The sequence below is a fragment of the Bos grunniens genome, chromosome 15 (assembly GCF_055505025.1).
Source record: "Bos grunniens cultivar Pamir isolate PY7600 chromosome 15, Bosgru_T2T1.0, whole genome shotgun sequence".
Lineage (NCBI taxonomy): Eukaryota > Metazoa > Chordata > Mammalia > Artiodactyla > Bovidae > Bos > Bos grunniens.
The window spans coordinates 75,467,264-75,489,043 of record NC_141179.1 but is presented as its reverse complement, the minus strand read 5'-3'; the positions used below and the strand labels follow the sequence as shown (position 1 = coordinate 75,489,043).

Here is a 21,780-nt window from a genome sequence, read left to right as displayed (position 1 = left end):
TTATCCTTATAAATGCAAGGACCCTTAAGAATTGTCCTGAGGATTCTGCATAATATAGGTAAAACAGCTTCACTCACTCACTCATTCATTCAGCAAATAACAGCCAGTTTAGTCTGATGACTCAGGTGGTAAAGCGTCTGCCCACAGTGCAGGAGACCTGGGTTCGATCCCTGGGTTGAGAAGATCCTCTGGAGAAGGAAATGGCAACCCACTCCAGTACTCTTGCCTGGGAAATCCCATGGATGGAGGAGCCTGGTAGGCTACAGTCCATGGGGTCGCAAAGAGTCGGACACGACTGAGTGACTTCATTTTTACTTTCTTACTCTGCTGGGATCTGGAGGTTCAACTAGGAACGAGACAGACAAACCCCTGTCCTGTGGAGTCCATATTCTATTGCAGGAGACAGACGAGGACTCAACATGAGGATGAGTTAATTACAGATTGTCACAAGTACAGTGATGCTATTAGTAACAGCTAATGCTTACTGCATTCTAAGCTTACTACATGTCCTGTTCTAAGGGCTTTTCATATATTATTTCATTTTATCTTCACCACAAACCCGAGAGAGGGATGCTGTTGCTTTCTCATTTGACTGAGGAGGAAGCAGAGTCATAGAAAGGTTGAGAAACCTGCCCAAGGTCACACAGCCAGTAACTGGTGATTCAGGATTGGAACCCAACTCTGTTCGACTTTAAAGCCTTAACCACTGGGCTCTCCTGCTAATGAAGGGAATACAACAAGACACAGGTATAAAGAATGATTAGGGTGTCCTCCGACGGCTGCTGTTACCAGCAACAAAACCAGCAAAAGCTGCTAAACACCCCGAGCTCCCTTACCTGGGTAGCTGGTGTTGAGAAGTCTGGAAAAAGATTGTGCCCACGCTTTTAGGAGTTCAAATGCAAAGGGTTCACGTTGCTTTGATGACAGTGTCGGAAAGTCTGGTCCCTGCAAGCCCCGACTGTCAAGGAGATGCCCACCTATGAGAGACAAGCAGAACTGGTCACGATTGCTAGTGGGGGACCCCATCAGCTCCCACTGCCCAAGGTCTATTTAAAATGCGCTCCAGGCCCTGAGGAGAGAGTGCGAAGCGTGGCTGGCGGGCGGGAGCCTGGGCCTGGGCCTCAGGATTGGGGAGTCACCCTCTAGGTCCCAGCTGAACTTGCCTGCAAACAATTCCAAGACACAAAGATATGCATACGCCTGTGTGTGTGTATGTCCTGAATAGAAATATGCAAGCGTCACGCCCACTGTGTCTAGCACGGCACCCTTTGCAGAGCGGGAGGTTTGATAAATGTCTCCTGATTTGCTTTGATGTGAAACATCATTTTATATGTCTGAGTGAGTGGGAGGAAACTGAGAGTTCACGCGCATTGGAGGATAGAGTTTTTTTCCTCGTGTGAAAATACACTCCTTGGATGCTCCATCCAGCTAGACCAATGTCCTCATTTTACCGATAAAGAGACGCCCCCACCCAGAGAAGGGCAGCGACTTGCCCAAAGTCACAGAGCAAGTTGGTGGCAGAGTGAAGCCGAAACCACAAAAAGTTTCACCTAACCCATGGCTGGGTGCTCTCTCCCGGCCATGCCCTCCCTTGTGGTTGTCAGACAGGTACCCTCTGGAGCAGCGTGGGCTCTGCTCCTGGCCTGACAAATGAATGCTGCTCACAGGCCTGAACGAAGAGTGGTTCTCTGGCTGCGTCCAAGCCTGGACAAGCTATGGGAGGTAGTGCTCATGGTGGCTGGGAGCATGGGCTTGCAGGCCAATGGACCTCTGTCACATGTCGGGGCAGCCTCTTTCCAGGAGTGAGAGACCCTGGGGGAAGCAGGCGTCCTCTCAGAGCATCGGCCTCCTAGTCTGCAGAACGAGAAAACAAGTAGCATCTCTCTTGAAGGACTGCAGGGAGTGAAAACGACTCTCCTGAGTCTGTGGGGCCACGGCAGAGCATCTGGCTCATAGCCATCACTCCAAAAAGCTAGGGAGGCGACCCAGAGCGGGGTCTGTGAGAGTCGGAGCATTGGACTTGGGAGGGGCTTTGCGCCCTTGGCAAGTCTTTAGACAAAAAATCTCTCGATGTTGCCAGTGATTCGTGTTCTCAGCTCCCACTGTCCATCCCCGTCTCCCCCTTCACAGCCCAGCGTGGGGCCCGAGCCCAGTGTACCTGCCTCTCCCTGCTGGCTGCAACTCCCCACCTACCCACGGGCTCCCCACACCCCAGCCCACATTTCACCAGCCAGCAAAATGCAAATGTCATTAGCACGCGGCAAGCTGGTGAGCTAATGTCACCAGACGGCACATGAGAACTGGGGCGGGCTGGAGGGTGGAGGCGAATTCCCCAGGAGGGGTGGCGTTCCCAGCTTTTCCCAATAAGGGTATGATGAAGAGCTAAATGAATGGCTGCAGGAAAGAGGTGACCGTAGAGACCGTTCTGGCAGCCTCTCTGCAGCTGTGGCTTTTTCCAGGTTCACCATGGCCGCCTGCGGCCCCTGCTTCAACCCCCATCTGGATGATGGATGTGTCTCGGCCTCTCTGGGCCTCCACCTCCTCCCCCAACTGATGAAGAAGCTCATAGGAGGGACACTCAACCTCCACCCTCTCGTTTCCATCCCAGCCCACGCTCCCTAAGACCTGATGAGAGAAGTAGACCACCCCCGCAATTACCATGGCCGTGGGGGGGCGTCCTCTCTCCCAGGAGGAGGAGGCAGCCTTGGACCCCTTGGGTCCGCAGGCTGGAGTTCTGGGTTCCAGCCCCAACACGGAGCTTTCTTGCCCTGAGCACTCAGGCACATCCTCCCCTTTGTGGGGTTCTTAGCTTCTCTAGTTGTGAAAGGGGGTGTCAGACTCACCACCAGTCCCAACAATCTCTCCAAGTCAGCTCTAACCACCACCACTCACCCCACCTCAAGCAACTCACAGGCAGAGATGCCAATGTGAGTTTCCTTCTCTCTCTCTCTTTTTTTCCGGCTGTGCTGCACACTTGCGGAATCTTAATTCCTTGACCAGGGATCAAACCCGTGCCCCTGCAGTGGAAGTTCAGAGTCTCAAACCCTGGAGCACCGTAGAAGCCCGAGGCTCCTCCTCCTCTAATGCCCTTATGATGCTGGCACTGATGACACCAGCAGGCACATTAAGGCTTCCTGGAGGAGAGGGCAGGTGTGTGTGTGTGTGTGTGTGAATATGAGGGCAGGGCACTGTGGGCAGGGTGCCCGGGTGAGTGAAGGCAGGGGGAGACCCAGCTGGGGGGAAGGACTCGGAGCCAAAGCTGCCCATGAGGTGGCTGGAAAATGAGATGGAAGAGTCCTGTGGTCAGTGCTTTCCACACATGTTCCCCTTTAATCCTAACATTGCTAGCTTTCCCGATTTATTGATGAGAAACTGAGAATCAGAGAGGTTAAATAATGAGCAGAGTCACAGCATCAGTTGCACTTGAACTTCAGAGTTGATTGAAGAGCAGAAGCTCTTGACTGCTGCGGGATGCTGCTGTCTAGACTGTTTAAAATAGAGGGACCACTAGAGAGATTGCGGAGCCTTTGTGTCATATAACACATGCAAGGAGTGGGGGAGCTGCACGTGTGAACGTGTGGACATTGTAGATGTGGGTGGGTCACTGCCGAATGAAGTTGCTGCCCGAAGTCAGGGCCCAGAAATGCCGAATGGAGAGGACATGGCCGAGTGGCCAACAGGGCTGGGGAGTGGGCAGGCAGAGGGCCCGGGCCACCCCACAGTGGCCCCTGAAGCCCTGCTCTGCTGGCTACGAGTTGGGCCTGTGCTCCCAGGTCCCGCCTTGTGGCCTGGCCCGCATCACTTATCCCCGGATCCCATGCTCCCCTGACTGCTGCCCAGGAGGGTGGCATGTCCTGCCCTTGGCCTCTTTCTTGACTCAGTCTCCTCCATGGCCCCTGGGGTTGCCTGCCCCAGCCGGGGACAGATCCTGCAGACAGAGCCTGGAAGACACCTGGGGCTGCTGCCGGCGAGCGGGGAAGCCAGCAGGTGAGTGGCACCTTGCACCCTTGACCAGTAGATCTGGACTCCAGCCACTAGCCACTGGCTGTGTGATCGCAGCTGCAGCCCACCGCTCTGAGCCTCAGGGACCCCCTCACCGAGCTGCTAAGATGACCACCTAAGGGAAAAGGCTTGCAAACCATAACGTTCCATGCCCACAGAGAGGGCTGTAGTGGTCAAGGCAACCCAGGAAGTAGTAGAGAGTTCCCGAGGGAACAATGATTGGGAATCCAGCCAAGGCCTTTATGTTAAGTCCCCCTGCTCCTCCCCTGGGCCTCAGTCTCCCCATCCATAAAGCAGAGGGTCTTCAGGCTTGGATACGGAGTAGTGTTCGGCCCTTCTGTGTGTACTGTTCTTCACCATGATTCACTGTTAAGGTCACGGCAGGATTTCACTTGTCAGAAACCAGAGGGCTCTTCATGCAGCAGTACGCTGAGTAACTGGGGCCCAAGACGGGGAAGTTTTGACGGGTGGAGAGAGGTTTCATGGTTGCATGTTCAAGTCAGTGACCAAGAAGGAATGACTCTGAGCAGACAGAAGGAAGCATGCAGGAACAGAGGGAAGCAGAGCTGCTGGAAGCTCATAGAACTTGGACAAACTCTCTTGCCAAGTTTGCACTGGGCTGGCCCTGAATGAGAAGATGCAAGGCGTTCTAATTCCTGGAGACCTCAAGGGACAGGAGCACTAATGGCGAGCATTAATGGAGCACCTGCTGTGTACTGGGACTCTGGGGGTGCTAGGTGAGGTACCAACTCTGCTTTATTATTATTTTTTTTCCCCAACTCTGCTTTAAAAAGAGCTCCTGTTACAGGGAAGAGTGACCATGCCCAGGTCTCCATACTTCAAAGTGGCTTTGGGGGGCTCATCACTTTGCTTTCAGTTCAGAAGGAGGGGCCCCTTCCTGCTTGGGCCCCAGGGAAGGCTTCCTGGAGGAGGAGGCAGATTTGAATGCATGGAGATGAGGGCACAGTGGGCAAAGAGACCAGGGTGAGCAAAGGCAGGGAGGCGCTCGAGTGTGCAGTGGGTATTCCTAGAGGCAAGGCTGTCCACAGGGGTGGGATGAGAAACGAGATAGGAAGGGGCTGGGTGACTTAGGTCCTTGAATGTAGAACCAAGGACGATGAGCTCTATTCAAAGGCAGTGGGGAGCCACTGAAGGTCATAGAGCAGGAACATGCTTTAGGAGATTGAAAATAGCAAGGAGACCAGGCAAGTGGACACAGATAATGAGAGGATGGGAGGAGGAAGGGCAGGGCCTGATGGTGGGGATGGAGGTGGATGAAGAGTTGATGGAGGGGAGGGGGAGGTGGGGGGGATACTGAAACTGGCGGGTTATGGGCAGGCGACACAGGTGTGTGCAGGGAGACGCTGGCTGGATTAGGACATGTTGGGTTTGCATCCCAGCTCTGTCGCTGTCCTCATGCATTCTCTCAGGCAAGTCAGTTTACCTCTGGGCCTCAGGGGCCTCCCCTCTAAATTGAAAAAAATAAAGAGATGTGGAATTCGACCAGATAATCCATAAGAGGTATTCTGAACAAGCTAAGTGACTGTTGTAGGCTTGCTTTCTAAAAGGTAAGCATTTATTGCTTTTATTAATTAGTGGCGACCTTCCCCTATTACAAATGAAGACACTGCAGTTCAAGGTCAAAGGAGTGGCTGGAATTGGTAGTCTTGGGCCTCAAATCACAGGAGAAGCAAATTATGAGCAAATAAATGTGGGATGACTCAGAGAAGAGTCTTGATTTTAAATTATTGCTAAAGAAAGGGCTGGTTTATGACTTTTGTGCCGTGTGCTTATTAAACCCAAGCTATAAATGTGAACTAATAAGTAAAATGAGTTAAGTTAATGAAAAAAATCAACCTTCAGGACGGATCCATATTACCTAATGGCAGTCCATAAACATAAACATAAAATTTTAAAATACAAGAATGAATTGCAATGCCCAGCAGCTCAAGGAATCTGCAATTTCTCTGCCTTAAAAATAAAAGCTATTGATTTTAGCTTGGGTTCTCATTGCTCATGAGTGAGCCTTTGAGAAGTCATAAAGGAAGGAATTATTTCCAATTGTTTACTCACTAAGGATCATATGTATTGAATTTAAATTGTCTCTGATTCCTAATTAGTACAAACCAAATTAGAATCCGAGTACAGCAGATTCGGAAAGGCCCCTGGAGACACGTAAGCCCAGTGTTCTTTGTGTTATGGGCCTGGAGCCAGAGGGACAGAAGGAGAACCAGCCCAGGACCACATAGCAGGTAGGGGTAGGAGGGTCCAGGCTAGCACCCAGGCTCCGGGCACCAGGGTCAGCACCCCTCTCTGGTCTCTGCATCGTCTGGGATCAGATCGTTAAATCCAGGGTGTGCAAGGCTGTTCCCTGGGCCTTAGTCCTGGTGATCCTGTAATACGAACTTTCTCCTAGCTCTGGGGAAAAGTCATCTGCTCAAGAAAGGACCCGCAAAGCCCAACTCATCCAATACCGATAGCAAAGGGTGTTCCAAGAGCCTCTAGCACATTGCTGTGTACGGGACCCCTGAGTCCCTGTGCCCACCCTGCTAGCCAGGCAGCTCAGCCACGAAAGACACACACGGGGGGCCCGGGGTTCTGTTCTGAGAGTGGCGGCAGGTTGGCATAGCCCAGGCCCAGGGCAGTTCCTCCCCGTGTTCCAGTGAGCAGGGGGCACAAAGGCCTATTTGTATGGTGAGGAGGGGAGGGGTCGCTTAACTCTGCCAGGCTCTCCCTCCCTTTCTCTCTCACACACACACACCCACACACACACCCACAGGGACCAAGGAGCTTTGCATGTGGCCCAGGCACGCATGCGTGCACACATGTATGTTAAGCTTCAGCCCACACTCGATTATGAAGCAGATGTTTAATTACTACCTGAGTGTTATTAATCAACACGATTAATACACAACCCATACCACATAATTACTTTGCAATTACACCGAAACGAAATATTTTATTGCCGAGGGTTTGATAATTAGCCGGCCTCGCCAAAGGATAGGTATGACGGGCAGCGATTTTTCTTGTCTCCTTCCTTTCCCTTCCTCCCCTGCCCTCTCATTAATATTCTGGCCGATGTCCCCACCAGGCAGAGTGAGGAGCCCAGGCACGCTACTGGCCTCCTCCCTGCAGTGCTGCTTCCGCACTGACACTGGTTTTAATGTGATCCTCATTCGTTCTATGGAGGAGGAAATGACAACCCACTCCAGTACTCTTGCCTAGAGAATCCCGTGGGCAGAGGAGCCTGGTGGGCTGGTGTCCATGGGGTCGCACAGAGTCGGACACGACTGAAGTGACTTAGCAGCAGCAGCAGCATTCATCCTGATCCTCTCCACTCAGCTCTCCAGCTTGGAAATCCATGTCCTTTGCAGAAATGAAGCCGGCCTCCCACCGGCCTGTGGATCGAGAAGCAGAGGCCGGCAGGGGTTACCTGGGGGTGCTCTGCAGGCAGCTGCCTAGAGCCGAGTCTCAGCTCTACCAGTTACTCACAGTGACACCTCTGTTGGGTCAACCATGCCTCAGTTTCCCCAGGTGCAAGATGGAAACGGAACAGTCATTACTTCAGAGGGGTCTTGTATTGCATATGATAGAAAACATAAAGCATTTAGTACAGAGCCTGGCACGGAGTCACACTCCAGTAATATCTGTTATAACTACTCCTGTTATTATTTGGGCTTCCCTGGTGGCTCAGATGGTAAACAATGCAGGAGACAAGGCTTCAAGCCCTGGGTTGGGAAGATCCCCTGGAGAAGGGACTGGCTAACCATTCCAGTATTCTTGCCTGGAGAACTCCATGGACAGAGGAACCTGGCGGGCTATAATCCATGGGGTCACAAAGAGTCAGACACTATTGAACTACTAACACATAGCTATTATTTACCCAGAAATGGCCTCTCCAGGATTCCTCCCAATCAGAGAGTCTCCCAAACATTCAGGTTTTTGGATTCCACTCTCAGTCCCTCACTTAGAGCTCGGTCCCGTCTATTAGGAAACAGCTTCCCACCTTGCCCTCTCCCCTCTGCCGGCCGCCTCCATGGGCCCCACTTCCCAAATCCAAGCCTTCATCCTTTCTCTACTGGTCCACGGCCATTACCCTCCACGCCATCTCCCTGCTGCCCTCCCCCTGTTCCATCCTCCACTGGGCAGGGAGACAGGTCCTCAGGGAGCAGAGCTTGGACCGTGCCACTCTCCTGCTCAACAACCGTCTGGAACTCACTATTGCCCATGCCACCTGCCCTCGCTGGATGATCACCAATGCTCCAAATTCCATCATTGCTTGGTTACATGAGCACCTAAGCTTTTGAGGATGAATGAAGGAATGAATGTCTTGCAAGATTTGACAGGCATTCACAGCCACCAAGGTGGGATGCCCCAGAGCGTTTTATGAGCCTGCATATCTCCATGGACTTAGGTTTATCTTGGAATTTGGGGTTTATTCCTCACTGGTTATTTCCCCTCCCCTCTCCCCACACAAAAATCTTCAAACCAGCTGCATTTAAGAAGGATTCAGGACTTCTCTGGAGACCCAGTGGTTAAGACTCTGGGCTTCCACCAGAGGGCATGGGTTCAATCCCTGGTTGGGAAACTAAGATCCTGCGTACCGTGCAGTAGGGAAAAAGGAAAAACAAGCAAACAAAAACCCTGAAACAAATAAAACCAACCACATCCATCAAGAAAAAATAAAAATAAAAATCCATATTTTCAGACACAGAAACCACAGGTCCAGCTGAGCAAAGAGACTATATCAGGAGCTTCCGATGCAGGGGCCAGTGTGTGGTCTGCTCAAGAGGTGAGTGCAGGGACATGGTGGCAACTCCAGCAGGGATGGCACACACTGGAGAGAGCCAAGGGGTGGTGGTGGTGTGCTTGTGTGTGCAGCTGTGCCCGGTGTGCATCAGGTACACTCTTCTTTGCACAGACAGGGCCAACGGAGCTACTTCTCATGTGACTTAACTCCTTCAGTTACAAAAATATCAAGAACTGTGAGTCATTCACTTACTTGAAGTGAGAAGTGAAGTCGCTCAGTCGTGTCTGACTCTTTGCGACCCCATGGAGAGCGTAGGCCACCAGGTTCCTTCATCCATGGGATTTTCCAGGCAAGAGGACTGGAGTGGGTTGCCACTTCCTTCTCCAGGAGATCTTCCCAACCCAGGGACTGAACCCAGGTCTCCCACGTTGTAGGCAGACACTTTAATGTCTGAGCCACCAGGGAGGTGAGAGTTCATTTATTTGGTAAACATAAAACTCTGGGCTCCGGAGTCAGCCCACTGGTGGAATCCTGTCTCCACCTCTGACTAGCCATGGGACTTCAGGAAAATCCCTGAACTTCTCTGAGCTATTAGCCTCCGTTGTTGTTCCGTTGGGAAGTCGTGTCCAACTCTTTGCGACCCCATGGGCTGCAGCACGCCAGGCTTCCCTGGCCTTCACTATTTCCAAGAGCTTGCTCAAACGCTGTCCATTGAGTCAGTGACGCCATCCAACCATCTCATTCTCTGTCGTCCCCTTCTCTTCCTGCCTCAATCTTTCCCAGCATCAGGGTCTTTTCCAAAGAGTCGGCTCGTCACATCAGGTGGCCAAATTATCAGAGCTTCAGCATCAGTCCTTCCGATGAATAGTCAGAATTGATTTCCTTTAGGATTGACTGGTTTGATCTCCTTTCTGTCCAACGGTTAGCCTCAGTTATTAGCTGCAAAGTGAGGCTAATAATAGCTCCTACCAATAGCGTTCTTGTGAGAAGGTCATGCACACTCTGATCACATTGTTTGGCATATGGGACGAGCCAGACAGTGTTAGCTATTTTGTTATTGTTAGTAAGAATAATGGGGCTTCCCTGGTAGTTCAGATGGTAAAGAATCTGCCTGCAAAGCAGGAGACCCGAGTTCGATCCCTGGATTGGGACGATCCCCTGGAGAAGGAAATGGCAATCCACTCCAGTATTCCTGACTGGAAAATTCCATGGACAGAGGAGCCTGGTAGGCTACAATAGTCCATGGGGTCACAAGAGTCAGACACGACTTAGTGATTAAACCACAGTAAGAACAGTAAACCCCGGGAACATATAGCAACTCAGTGTCTAAAGCAGAACACAGCAGGTAGTTCTAGACCTATGGGTGGAGAAGTTCGTGCAGAATCATTTCAACAGAAGGCAGGAAAGTGATATTTGTCATTCATTTATTCATTCAGCAAACACTCCTGAGTGCGACTGTATAAATCTCCGTGTTAGGTGCTGTGGGAGGGCAGAGGTCACGTGGCAGATGTAGTTTACAGGGAGCTGGGGGAGGGCAGAGGCTGGGAAGAGCTTCAAGCCTTCATTTTAAGGTCACTCACTGCTCTGCCTCCAAAGGCTCAAATTGCTGCCCGTCCCCAGGCGCTGGATGGGACGGATGGCAGCATGGATGAAGGTGTGGGAGATGGCTCCTAGACGAGTGGGCTCTGGTCCAAGGAGAAGGCGAAGAGGAGGAAAGGCAGAGGCCCAGCCCCGGCAGTGGCTCAAGGGCCTTTCCTTGCATGACAGGTGGACGGAGCAGCCAGCAGGCTGTGCTGTGGAGGAGACATGAAAGGGGAGAGGAGAGGGAGCCAGTGGTCACGGCTGCGGTGGCAAAGCCTGGGCTAGTGGGGAGCCAAAGGGAATTCACGGAGGGGCTGATGGGGGCCCCTCAGGTCCAGGGTTTTCCTTCTTTGTCTGAGATTCAAGCCTTGTTCTTTGGAGCTCTGAAGCCTCCCTCCCAGGAAGCTGATGGGAACACTTCCGGGCACTTCGGATGGAATATTTCTCTTGCCTGGAATTTACATAAAGTTCCCCACTCAGCCACAGGGCAAGGCCACAGGGCCAATGCCCTGGCCACCAGCCTCCAAGGATGCAGTACTAACCCAGATGACACTCAGGGAGCGTGACCCTCCAGGCAGATGTCAGGAGGCGCGTGCAAAGCCAGGGTGCAGTTGTCCTCACTTAGAGCCAGCCGGGCTCGATGCTGGCACTCGCTCAGCTATACACGACGAAGGTGGCGGAACACGGAGGTTTCCTTCCTCGCCCCGTGGGCCTCCTGGGCCCCCTCCCTCCCCCGACCCATTCTGGTTCTTCACTCACACATACACATACAGACATACACACACGAACACATACAAGCACACACACACATACAAGCACACGCACACGTCAACACCCAAGGCAAACTCTGGCGTTGGATTAAAGCAATAAGGTCAAAAACACCAAGAATGCTGGCCACAAGGCAGAAACCTTTGTTCTAGTCTCAGCTCTGGGACAGCCTTGCTGTGTGCCCTGGGCTTCTGTTTACTCCTCTACAAAATGAGATGTGTGTGCTAAGTCACTTCAGTCGTGTCTGACTCTTTTTGACCCCATGGACTGTGGTCTGCCAGGCTCCTCTGTCCGTGGGATTCTCAAGGCAAGAATACTGGAATGGGTTGCCGTTTCCTCCTCCAGGGGATCTTCCTGGCCCAGGGACTGAATCAGTGTCTCCTAAGTTTCCTGCACTGACAGGCAGGCTCTTAACCACTAGTACAATGATCTTCAATGCTCAAGGGGACGGGGGCCAAGTTCCCGCAGACGGGCAAAAGTGAGATGAGCAAGAATCTGAAGAGCCTGAGTCCTTGGGGTGACATGCCCTGTACCTGGGAGAAAGCCAGCAAGGTGCTGACAGATTCAACAATCTGGGGCTCTTACAGCTTTATTGAGGGTCGGGGGTGAGACTAAATTCAAAGGCTGAGCCCATGGTTCATTATGAGATTGGAAACCTTATGTGAACCCCTCTACGCCTCAGTTTCCTCACCTGTAAAATGGGTTCAATGACATTTCTCATTCGTAAAGTTAAACAAGAAGACACAAGGAGATTGCCCAGCACAGTGTCTGGGCCCATTTAGCCTCAGTAAGTGGGAGCTTTTATTAGTATTACAATTACAGCTCCAGCCATGTCACATTTGGGGGAAACCCCGGCTGCAGCTCCCTCGCTGCTCTGTGCTGCCCTCAGGCCAGCAGGGACTCTGGGAAGTGGCTGGTCCTCACAGGACGGAGTACAGCCCTCCCAAACCCCTGCTAGCCCCACTCTGAAGGGGTGCTTGCCTTATGACACCTTGGCCACATGCAAACACGGCTCTGGACTTAACATCAGTTTTCTGGACAAACAGTGGCCACTTCTCAGAGCTCTGGAGAAAGGAACACACCATTAGGGCTTCTAACCTCCCCTGAAATGTGTCCTTTTTATTCATGAGGGGAATGTCTCCAAGTATTGTTAAATACCGATGAGAATACCTCAATCATCTGGGGACAAACATCTCTGGGGAAATCCCAACCTTGGTTGACCCTGATGCTGAAAGCTCCAGCTGCGTTTCTCATTCCTGGAGGAAGGGAACTAAGAACAATGGCCTTCCCCACTCCTGGCCCTGGGGACAGGGGTTACTAGAGATCACTAGTCCACCTCCAGTCTGGAGGAGGGAAGGAGCTCCCACAGGCAGGGCCAAGCAGGAGAGACTGGTCCTGGGACGGCCTCCACGCAGATGGTGAGGGCAGGAAGCCTGACGCCACCCACCCAAGAGGTGCCCGGGGGCTACAGTGGAGCCACTGTCCACAAGGCATCTGATGTGTCCTCCTGTGGACCCTATGGGGGTATTGTGCTCAGATACTCAGTTGTGTCCAGCTCTTTGCGACCCCATGGACTGTAGCCTGCCAGGCTCCTCTGTCCATGGGATTCTCCAGGCAAGAACACCGGAGTGGGTTTCATTGCTCTTCTCCAGGGCATCTTCTCGACACAGAGATCAAACCTGGATCTCCTGCACTGCATGCAGATTCTTTACGGCTGAGCCACTGGGGAAGCCCCCTCGAGGATGCACCCCTCCCTTGACCACAGCCATGATGGATGCAAAATCTCCACGGGCACCTTCTCTGGGGGCACTGCTGGCTCTGGCTGTTTGAGTCCACATCACCCAGTGATGCCTGGGAAGCTAAAGCCCTGTCCCCATCCCCAGGCATAGCCCATCGCCCCCGACAGAGCATGCTGGCCACAAACTCAATGTCGTTCACACCCGGGAGCTCCCCTGAGGTCCAGCTGAGGCTAGAAAGCTCTTGAACCCCATTCCTGCTTAGCTTCTTCTCTGCCTTGTCCTGCTCCTCTCCTTGGTCCTGAGAATCCTCCGGCGATAATTCACTTGCACAACCGACCCTGTTCACGTTCTGCTTTTAGACAACCCAACCTAAGTCACAAGGAAGACAGACACAGCTCCTGCCCTCTTGGGAGTCTGCACCCAGCGGGAGTCAAACCTGAGACACAGACTGACCATGACGCAGGTCCTTCAACCACGGCCACTGCTCCCCCACCGGACTGAGCATCAAGAGCTTCGGGCATGCTGGGCGAACCCCATTCCCTTCTGACATCACTGAACACCAACAACAACCCAGCCAAGAAGTTTCGTTAGCTCCTACTTGATAGATGGCGCTGAGGCTCAGAGAGGTTATCATTTGCCCAGGGTCACTGGCAACTCCTACGTGGCTGCACTTGGATTTGACCTCAGTTCTGCCTGATTGCTGGACCCCAGGGCTTGCCTTCCACTCACAGAGGGGACCTGAATACATCTGAGATGGAGGGCAGGGATTCCCAGTGGTTAGGGTCATCCCTGGGGCATGACCCAGGGATGCATGAATAGCTGGCTACTCCCCTCTGCCACCTCCTGGGACAGGCGGCTCAAGGACAGCAGCCAGTGGAGGCAATTCGCCAGCGGAGAGGTAGTGTGGGTCCCCGGTGGCTGCTTCCCTGGTGCCGCCTGGCCCCTTCCCACATCATAAGCCTGGGGGTCTCGCCCTCTCAAACAATTCTCACGAATCAGGCTCCTCTCCACCCCTCCCCCAATTCTTGTTATGTCACAGATCTTGCAGCTCAGCCAGGCGGATAACAGGCAGAGAATGGGAATTTTTACCTGTTAATTCAGTTTCTGAGCCCCTGCTGCTGGCCAAGCCCAAACAGCTCCATGTCAGGCTCTGAAAGGAGTGGAAGCGGGAGGGGGCAGGAGGCAAATGGGGGAAAATTACCCCTGCAGGCAGTGGCAGCTCCCCCACCCCCAGGCCCAGGCATGAATCTGACAGCCAGGCCCCTGAGTGACGGCGGTGCAGTGGGGCCAGGGCAGGCTAGCCTCCTTGGATCCAAGAACAGGATGGGGTTCTGGTTCCCAGAGCACCAGCCACCTGCTCACTCTGCCCCATCTTGGAGAGGAAAGGGCAGAATGCCTCAGTCAGCCCACCGCCTGGGGATGCAGCTGAGCCCACACCCTTCAGCTCTCTGCAACAGGAGCTCTCCCAATGCACCCTGAGCCCTGGTTACCCTGGGTGTTGGGCTTCATTTAATCCTCAAAAATCCTGTTCCATCAACCGCGTATGGGAAAGTATCATTATCATCCCCATTCTACAGATGCAGAAACTGAGGTTCAAAATGATGCAGTGTCCCCAACAAGTTCAACATAAAATCACCACGTGTGTGCATGCAAGCTCCGTTGCTCAGTTGTGTCCGACTCTTGTGACCCCATGGACTTAGGCCTGCCAAGCTCTTCTGTCCATGGAATTCTCCAGGCAGGAATACTGGAGTGGGTTGCCATGCCCTCCTCCAGGGGATTTCCCCGACCCAGGGATCGAACCTGCATCTCTTGCATTGGCAAGAGGATTCTTTACCATTGTGCCACCTTATGACCCAGCAATTCCACTCCTGGGTCTGTGCCCCGGAGAACTGAAGACAGGACTAAACAGACACTTGGACCCAAATGCTGACAGTGGCACTATTCACTAGTCGAAAGGTGGAAACACCCCAAATGTTCACCAGTATTTACATGGATAAACATAGGAATGTAACAGATCCATTCAATGGAATATTATTCTCTCAGAAAAAGGAAGTGGCAATACATCCTACAGTGTGGATAGACCTCCAAAGCATTATGCTAAGTGAAAGAAGTCAGGTACAAAAGGCCATGTGTGGTATGATTCCATTTATATAAATTTTCTAGAATAGGTCAGTCCATATACATAGAAAGCCAGAGGCTGCAGGGACGGAGAATCCCATGGACGGAGGAGCCTGGTAGGCTGCAGTCCATGGGGTCACACAGAGTCGGACATTACTGAAGCGACTTGGCGGTGGCAGCAGAGGCTGCAGGGAGGCACCCTTGATGTGTCTGGGGTTTTCTTTGGGGTGAAGGAAAGTTCTGGAACTAGATAAAAGCAGTGATTGCATAACACTGTGGACTAAATGCCACTGGGCTGTTACTTTAAAATGGTTAATTTTATGTCATGTGAATTTCACCTCCATTTTCTTTAATGAAGTTGTAATTATTATTATTATTTTTGGCCGTGCTGTGTGGCTTGCAGGATCTTAATTCCCCAACCAGAGATTAAACCTGGGCACCCGCAGTGAAAGCGCTGAGTCCTAATCACAGGACTGCCAGGGAATTCTCTCACCTCAAATTTTTTTAAAAGCTGAGGGACACTGACAAGGGGGAAGGTGGTACAATTCACTGAAGATCAAAGAACAGGTGCGTGGGGAGCCAAGGCTCACTCTTGGGTCTTGCAGACTACAGGGCATGCCCTTGGCCACCATCCTCAGCTGCCTGACCTTGCTGTCCCATCTCTGGCCTTTGCCTCTGTGTTGCCTCAGCCAGCACGGCCCCCTTGTTCCATTTCTGCCCTCAAAATCCTACCCATTCTTCAAGGGCCTTGGTTAAAAGTCACCGCCTCCATGAAGCCTTCCTGATTTCTCTCCTTGGAGGCCCTGGCCCTGTGCCCTGTCTGGGTCAGCCTTGCCTCCTGCCTCCTGCGCAGGCTTCACAGTGCACAGGCCTCTCCCTGGCTCCCCCACAGCCTGAGGGGGTCATCACACTCACAGGTCCTGGTGAGGGTTAAAGGACATGAATGCCACGGCGTTCTCCACTCTGGGCTTGGCAGGCAGAGAGCGCTCAATCAATGGTGCTTGTTAACAGGGCCGGGTTCACTGCGAAAGGACTCGAACCTGCTGGCTCATCTCTGCTTCCCTGGCACAGGCCCTGCTCCCAGAGGAACTCCTCAAACAATTGTGGAATGCAAGGGGAGAGACAGAAAACTCCCAGACAAGCAGGCACTTCCCTACCTGTCCTCCTGCTGGGCAGGAAGCCTGTCTTGGTTCACAGTTTATAATAAATGCAACTCCATTTCCTCCCGGCCACGTCGGCCCAGCACGACACACCCGGAGTCGGCTGTTTCTGCTGAATGCCTGGGGCTCCTGGGACCAGCCAGGCCCCGACTGAGTCCTGATGTTTTGTTTCCTGCGGTATCTCCAGCCCCAGGTTCTGCAGATCAGAACAAATCAGTTCTGGCCTCTGGACATGAGCTTGCTAATGACTGCTGCCCTGCTTATTTCACTGGCTTAACTAATGAATATGCAATAAGACATTCATCATGGAAGCACTTTCCAAACTAAACGAATTATATACATTTAAGGTATTGGCATTAAGAATAATCCCAAACACCAGGCCGTGCCAACCTTTTCAAGATGCTTTTGGAAGCTCTTATGAATCTGCAATGGAATGTGAATTAGTTAAAGATGCCAAGAATTCACTTCAAATAAAACAAGGCAGCCAAATTAGAAAGTCCTCACTCCAGGAAAGGCAAAGAGATATGCACCTCCTTGATCTTTCTCTCCACTTGGCTGTTGACGGTAAGACAGGCTAAGGATGGGGGTGGGGGGTGGGAGGTAGAGGGGACGACTACCTCTCCAATTGACACTCGAAAGAGAAAGAGGCAGCTTGGGACCAGAGAAGTTCAGCCCAGACACTTGCCAACTCTGAGATGGTGGGCCAGTTCCTTAAATCCCTTATTGTCAGGTGGTATGGGGGCCTGGAGAGATGGGGTGATGATATTCACCTCCCTGAGTGGTGATGAGCATCAGCAAAGGTGAGATGGATGTGCAGAGCACCTGGATGGGCACAACAGAAGCTCTCCATAGTATTCATTCCCTTCCTTCTCAAACTATCCCCAGACACCATTTAAAGAGTAAGAAAAAAAAAAAAAAAGCCTCAGACTGAAAGCTGTATTTATTATACATATGTATGACAGAGGACTTGTATCCAGAATATGTAAAGAATGCCTACAAATCAATAAGAAAATAGCCCAGTTGAAATTGGGTGAAAGACTTGAAAAGATCCTCCCTAAAGAAGATACCCACGTAGCTGATAAGTATATGAAAAGGTGCTCAGCATCATTACTCACCAGGGAAATGCAAATAAAAACCACAGTATCTCACTGTGGTACCAAGATACTGACCCATGAGATACTGACCCATGAGATACTGACCCACTGGTTGACTAAAATTGAACAGAGGGATGACATCAAGCATGAGTGAGGAGACAGAGAGACTAGAACATTCATATACAGGTGGCAGGACCTTCACATGGCACAACCATCCTCTTTGGTCCTGTCTATTAAAGTCAAACCCACGACGATTCAGCATTTCCACTCCCAGCTACACACCCAAGAGAAAAGCCTGCATGTGCCCACAAAATGACCGGGATCACAAAATATTTGTTGCAGTTCTATTTATAAGCATCCCAAATGGGACACAACTTGATGCCCCCACAGAAAAATAGATGAATCAGTTGTAACACACACACACACACACACACACATATATGTGCTGCACTAAGTTGCTTCATATGTATGCCGGTGGTGGCTTAGTCGCTAAGTTGTGTCCGACTCTTTGTGACCCTATGGACTGTAGCCCACCAGGCTCCTCTGTTCACAGGATTTCCCAGGCAAGAACACTGGAATGGGTTGTCATTTCCTTCTCCAGAGGATCTTCCCAACCCAGGTATCGAACCCTCATCTCCCACACTGCAGGTGGATTCTTTTACTGACAAGCCACCAAGGAAGCATATGTGTGTGTGCGTGTGTGTGTGTGTCTGTGTGTGTGTCTGTCTCTGTGTGTGTCTGTGTGTGTCTCTGTGTGTGTGTCTGTATGTGTGTGTGTGTGTCTCTGTGTGTGTGTGTCTGTGTGTGTGTCTGTGTGTGCATGTCTGTGTGTGTGTCTGTGTCTCTGTGTGTGTGTCTGTGTCTGTATGTGTGTGTGTGTGTCTCTGTGTGTGTGTCTCTGTGTGTGTATATCACTATGTGTGTATGTGTGTGTGTCTGTGTGTGTCTCTGTGTGTGTGTCTCTGTGTGTGTGTGTCTCTGTGTGTGTATGTGTGTGTGTATCACTGTGTGTGTATGTGTGTGTGTCTGTGTGTGTGTCTGTGTGTGTCTCTGTGTGTGTGTATCTCTGTGTGTGTGTCTGTGTGTGTGTCTGTGTGTGTGTGTGTCTGTGTCTATATGTGTGTCTGTGTGTGTGTGTCTGTGTTCGTGTCTCTGTGTATGTCTGTGTGTGTATCTGTGTGTGTCTGTGTGTGTGTGTGTCTGTGTGTGTGTGTGTCTGTGTATGTGAGTCTGTGTGTGTCTGTGTGTGTGTCTGTGTGTATGTCTGTCTGTGTGTGTGAATATGTGTGTGTGTATGTCTGTGTGTATGTCTGTGTGTGTGTATATGTGTGTCTCTGTGTGTGTGTCTCTGTGTGTGTGTGTCTGTGTGTGTGTGTGTGTGTGTCTGTGTGTGTGTGTGTCTGTGTGTGTGTGTGTCTGTGTGTGTATGTGTGTGTGTCTGTGTGTCTCTGTGTGTGTGTCTGTGTGTGGGTGTCTCTGTGTGTGTGTCTCTGTGTGTATGTCTCTGTGTGTGTGTGTCTCTGTGTGTGTATGTGTGTATGTGTATCACTGTGTGTGTATGTGTGTGTGTCTGTGTGTCTCTGTGTATGTGTGTCTGTCTGTGTGTCTGTGTGTGTCTCTGTGTGTGTGTATCTCTGTGTGTGTGTCTGTGTGTGTGTCTGTGTGTCTCTGTGTGTGTGTGTGTGTGTCTCTGTGTGTGTGTGTTTCTGTGTGTGTGTGTCTCTGTGTGTGTGTGTGTCTCTGTGTGTGTGTCTCTGTGTGTGTGTGTGTGTGATGGGATATTACACAACAGTTAAAAACAAGAACTACTGTCCTATGCAGCAACGTGGAAGGATCATGTTCACTGTGTTGAACAAGAGAAGCCAGGCCTGGAGGAACTCAAGCTGTATGATTCCATTTATATGAAGTTCAAGAACAAGAACAGCAGCTTGATTGTGCCTGAAGCCAGACCAGTAGGTACCTGGGGGTAAGCGGGGGTGAGGAAAGGAGAGTGTCAACTGGGATGGGACACAGGAGCGCCTCTGGGCTGGTGGGATGGGTGCCTGGCCCCAACCTCCCTGGCCTTGGCTTGAGCCTCTCCCTCATCTGTCACGAGGCCATATGGTACTCTTCGCTCCATCCTTCCCCACTTAAATCCATCCCTGCCCCCGGGCCATTGCACATCTGCCATCTCAAACCGGAACCCTCATCTCCCCAGTTCTGCATGGCCAGGCTTCACCTCCAGTTTGGTCTGCATGGTGGTTATTCGGTCCATAAAAGAATCACTGAGCTGTATACTGGAGATGGATATATTTTACTATATATGTTTTATCCCTAAACGGAGTTTGTTTTTTTTTTTAATTCCCAGAAGATTGAACTTCTCTGGTGATTCAGTGGCTTAGACTCCACACTCCCAATGCAGGGAGCCCAACGCAGGGTTCGATCCCTGGTCAGGGAACTAGATCTCACTTGCTGTAAATAAAGACCCTGCATACCGCAGCAAAGGTAGGAGATCCCACATGCCGCAGGGAAGACCTAGTACAGCCAAATAAATAAATAACCAGAGGATCCACTGGATCCAGCCATCTCTAAGGCATGTCAGCTCTATCATTTTATGATTCTTAGAGCCTGGAGAATAATTCTTAGAGTCTGATGCTAGCATCTGAAGGTGGTATGTTTATTTTATTCTTTCTCTTCCCTTTCACTTGCCGAGAGAGGCCCCTTCTCTGGCTTGCTCTCCCTCCCTGACTGCTGTGTAAGTCAGTCGGCCACTCCTGGCCTCATCACTCCATCTGCAAAAAAAAGAGGGTCGTGCTGCCAGGACTCGTCTCCAAGAGGGAGAAACATGGTCATGCACGGGAAATGCTCTGAGCATCACAGAGCAAAAATGCTAACTGCATTCCCAGAATTGCTAGCAGATGTCTCTTTGCATGGGGTCAAGTACATTCAGGCAGAATTGCAATTACTACAGCGAGGGTGTAGTTTAAAACTCAAACTTGGCCCATGTGTGTTTCTTCGGTGTCGAGGGATCTAGAGATGGTGGCCATGGAACAAAAGTCATCATGGGAGATGGACAGCCACCGGTTTGACCTAGGAAAGCGCCGGTGCTAGCGTGGCCGCACAGGCTCTCGGGCCAGGACCGAGCTGGGCTCATCCTTGAAGGAGACAGAAGCAGTTCCTGGGCTGGGGCTTCTGCTGACCTTTCAAGGGAAAGAGAACTGAAGCTGGAGTCTGGGGTCCTGCGTTCCAGGGCTGCTTCTGCCTCCAAATGCTGAATGACATTACCCACCAACTTCTCACCTCCAGAGCCTCAGTTTCCCCGCTGTAGTATAAACAGATGGACTAGATCCTATTTAGAGATTCTTTCAGCTAAGTTTGTGCTTAGTTGCTCAGTTGTGTCCGACTCTTTGCAACCCCATAAACTATAGCCCACCAGGCTCCTCTGTCCATGGGATTTTTCAGGCAAGAATACTGGAGTGGGTTGCCATTTCCCTCTCCAGGGAGAAATGTTTATGAGCTTGTAAACTGCTTACTTCTTAAAGTCAAAATTATACCATGTCCCTCCTTGCTTAAAACCTTATCTACTGCTTCTTATTCAACTTAAAAGTCCAAATCCGTGACCAGATCCTCATAGTTAGATCCCTGCCAATCTCCCCAGCCTTGGCTTGAACCTCTCTCTCATCTGTCACTAGATCCCAGCCATCATGCTCTTCCCTCCAGCCTACAACATTCAGATCCATTTCTGCCCCAGGGCCTTTGTACATCCTGCCCTCTTACCTTGGAACTGTCCCCTCCCTAGCTCTGCACGGCCAACCCTTGCCTGTTTCAGGACCCTGACTCAGAGCTCTGCTCCTCAAAGACCTTCCATGACCAGAGAAGCAGTCCCTCCTTGTGTTTTCTTTTTCTACCTTCATTCCACTGATTAAAACATGGAATCATTGGAGGGACTCGTGGTTTTCTTATTTTCTGTCTTCTGCTCTGCAGTGTTAAGTTCCGTGTGGTCAGCCACGGTGTCTGTCACCATTAAACCCTCTGACATGTACACAGTAGACACTCCGTGTATATCTGCATTTTTTTTTTCATCCTCTCAGGCAGCACTCCAGAGCTCCTGCTGCTTTCAGAAGCTCATGTCAGAATTTCCCAAAGAAAGAAAATGTTCAGGTACAGAGGACCCCGCAGGTACTGGGACGATGCCAGGCTCTCTATTCTTGTGTCATCTGATTCTCAGCAGAGCCTTCAGAGACAGGATTAGTTGGGTAACTGAGGCTCAGAGCAGTGAAGAGATGTGCCCACAGTCACACACCTGAAGCCCTGAGCTTGGACACAGACGGCTCTGTGCCATCTGTGGGCGGGAGATTCCATCTCTCCAGGCTGTGCTTTTCTTGTCTGTAAAGTGGGGCTAAGGTCTCCTGCCTGCGCTGCAAGCTGTGTCATGATCAAGCAGGATAATTAAGGAGGGACGCTTTGCACACTGGCAACAGCATGCAGCTGCACTGATGTTGAAACGGAGGTTTGCTTTGCCTGTCAGAGTCTGCGCCTGCCCCTCCCAGAGGCAGCCAGTGAGGGGAAAGAGAGCCTTCTGGAGTCAG

General features: G+C 51.4%; 1 protein-coding gene across 22 annotated transcripts in view; it reads right to left on the bottom strand.

Moving 5' to 3' along the window:
• The window catches only part of TSPAN18 (tetraspanin 18), a 214,777-nt gene that overhangs the window by 77,684 nt on the left and 115,313 nt on the right, over nt 1-21,780 (bottom strand). For 17 of the 22 annotated variants that reach the window (XM_086341262.1, XM_086341264.1, XM_086341256.1 and 14 more), the window contains one exon: nt 837-977. The exons of the other annotated variants lie outside the window; for them this stretch is intronic. The gene's annotated coding sequence lies outside the window, so the exon portion shown is untranslated. The remainder of the gene's footprint in view (nt 1-836; nt 978-21,780) is intronic. 22 annotated transcript variants of the gene reach the window in all.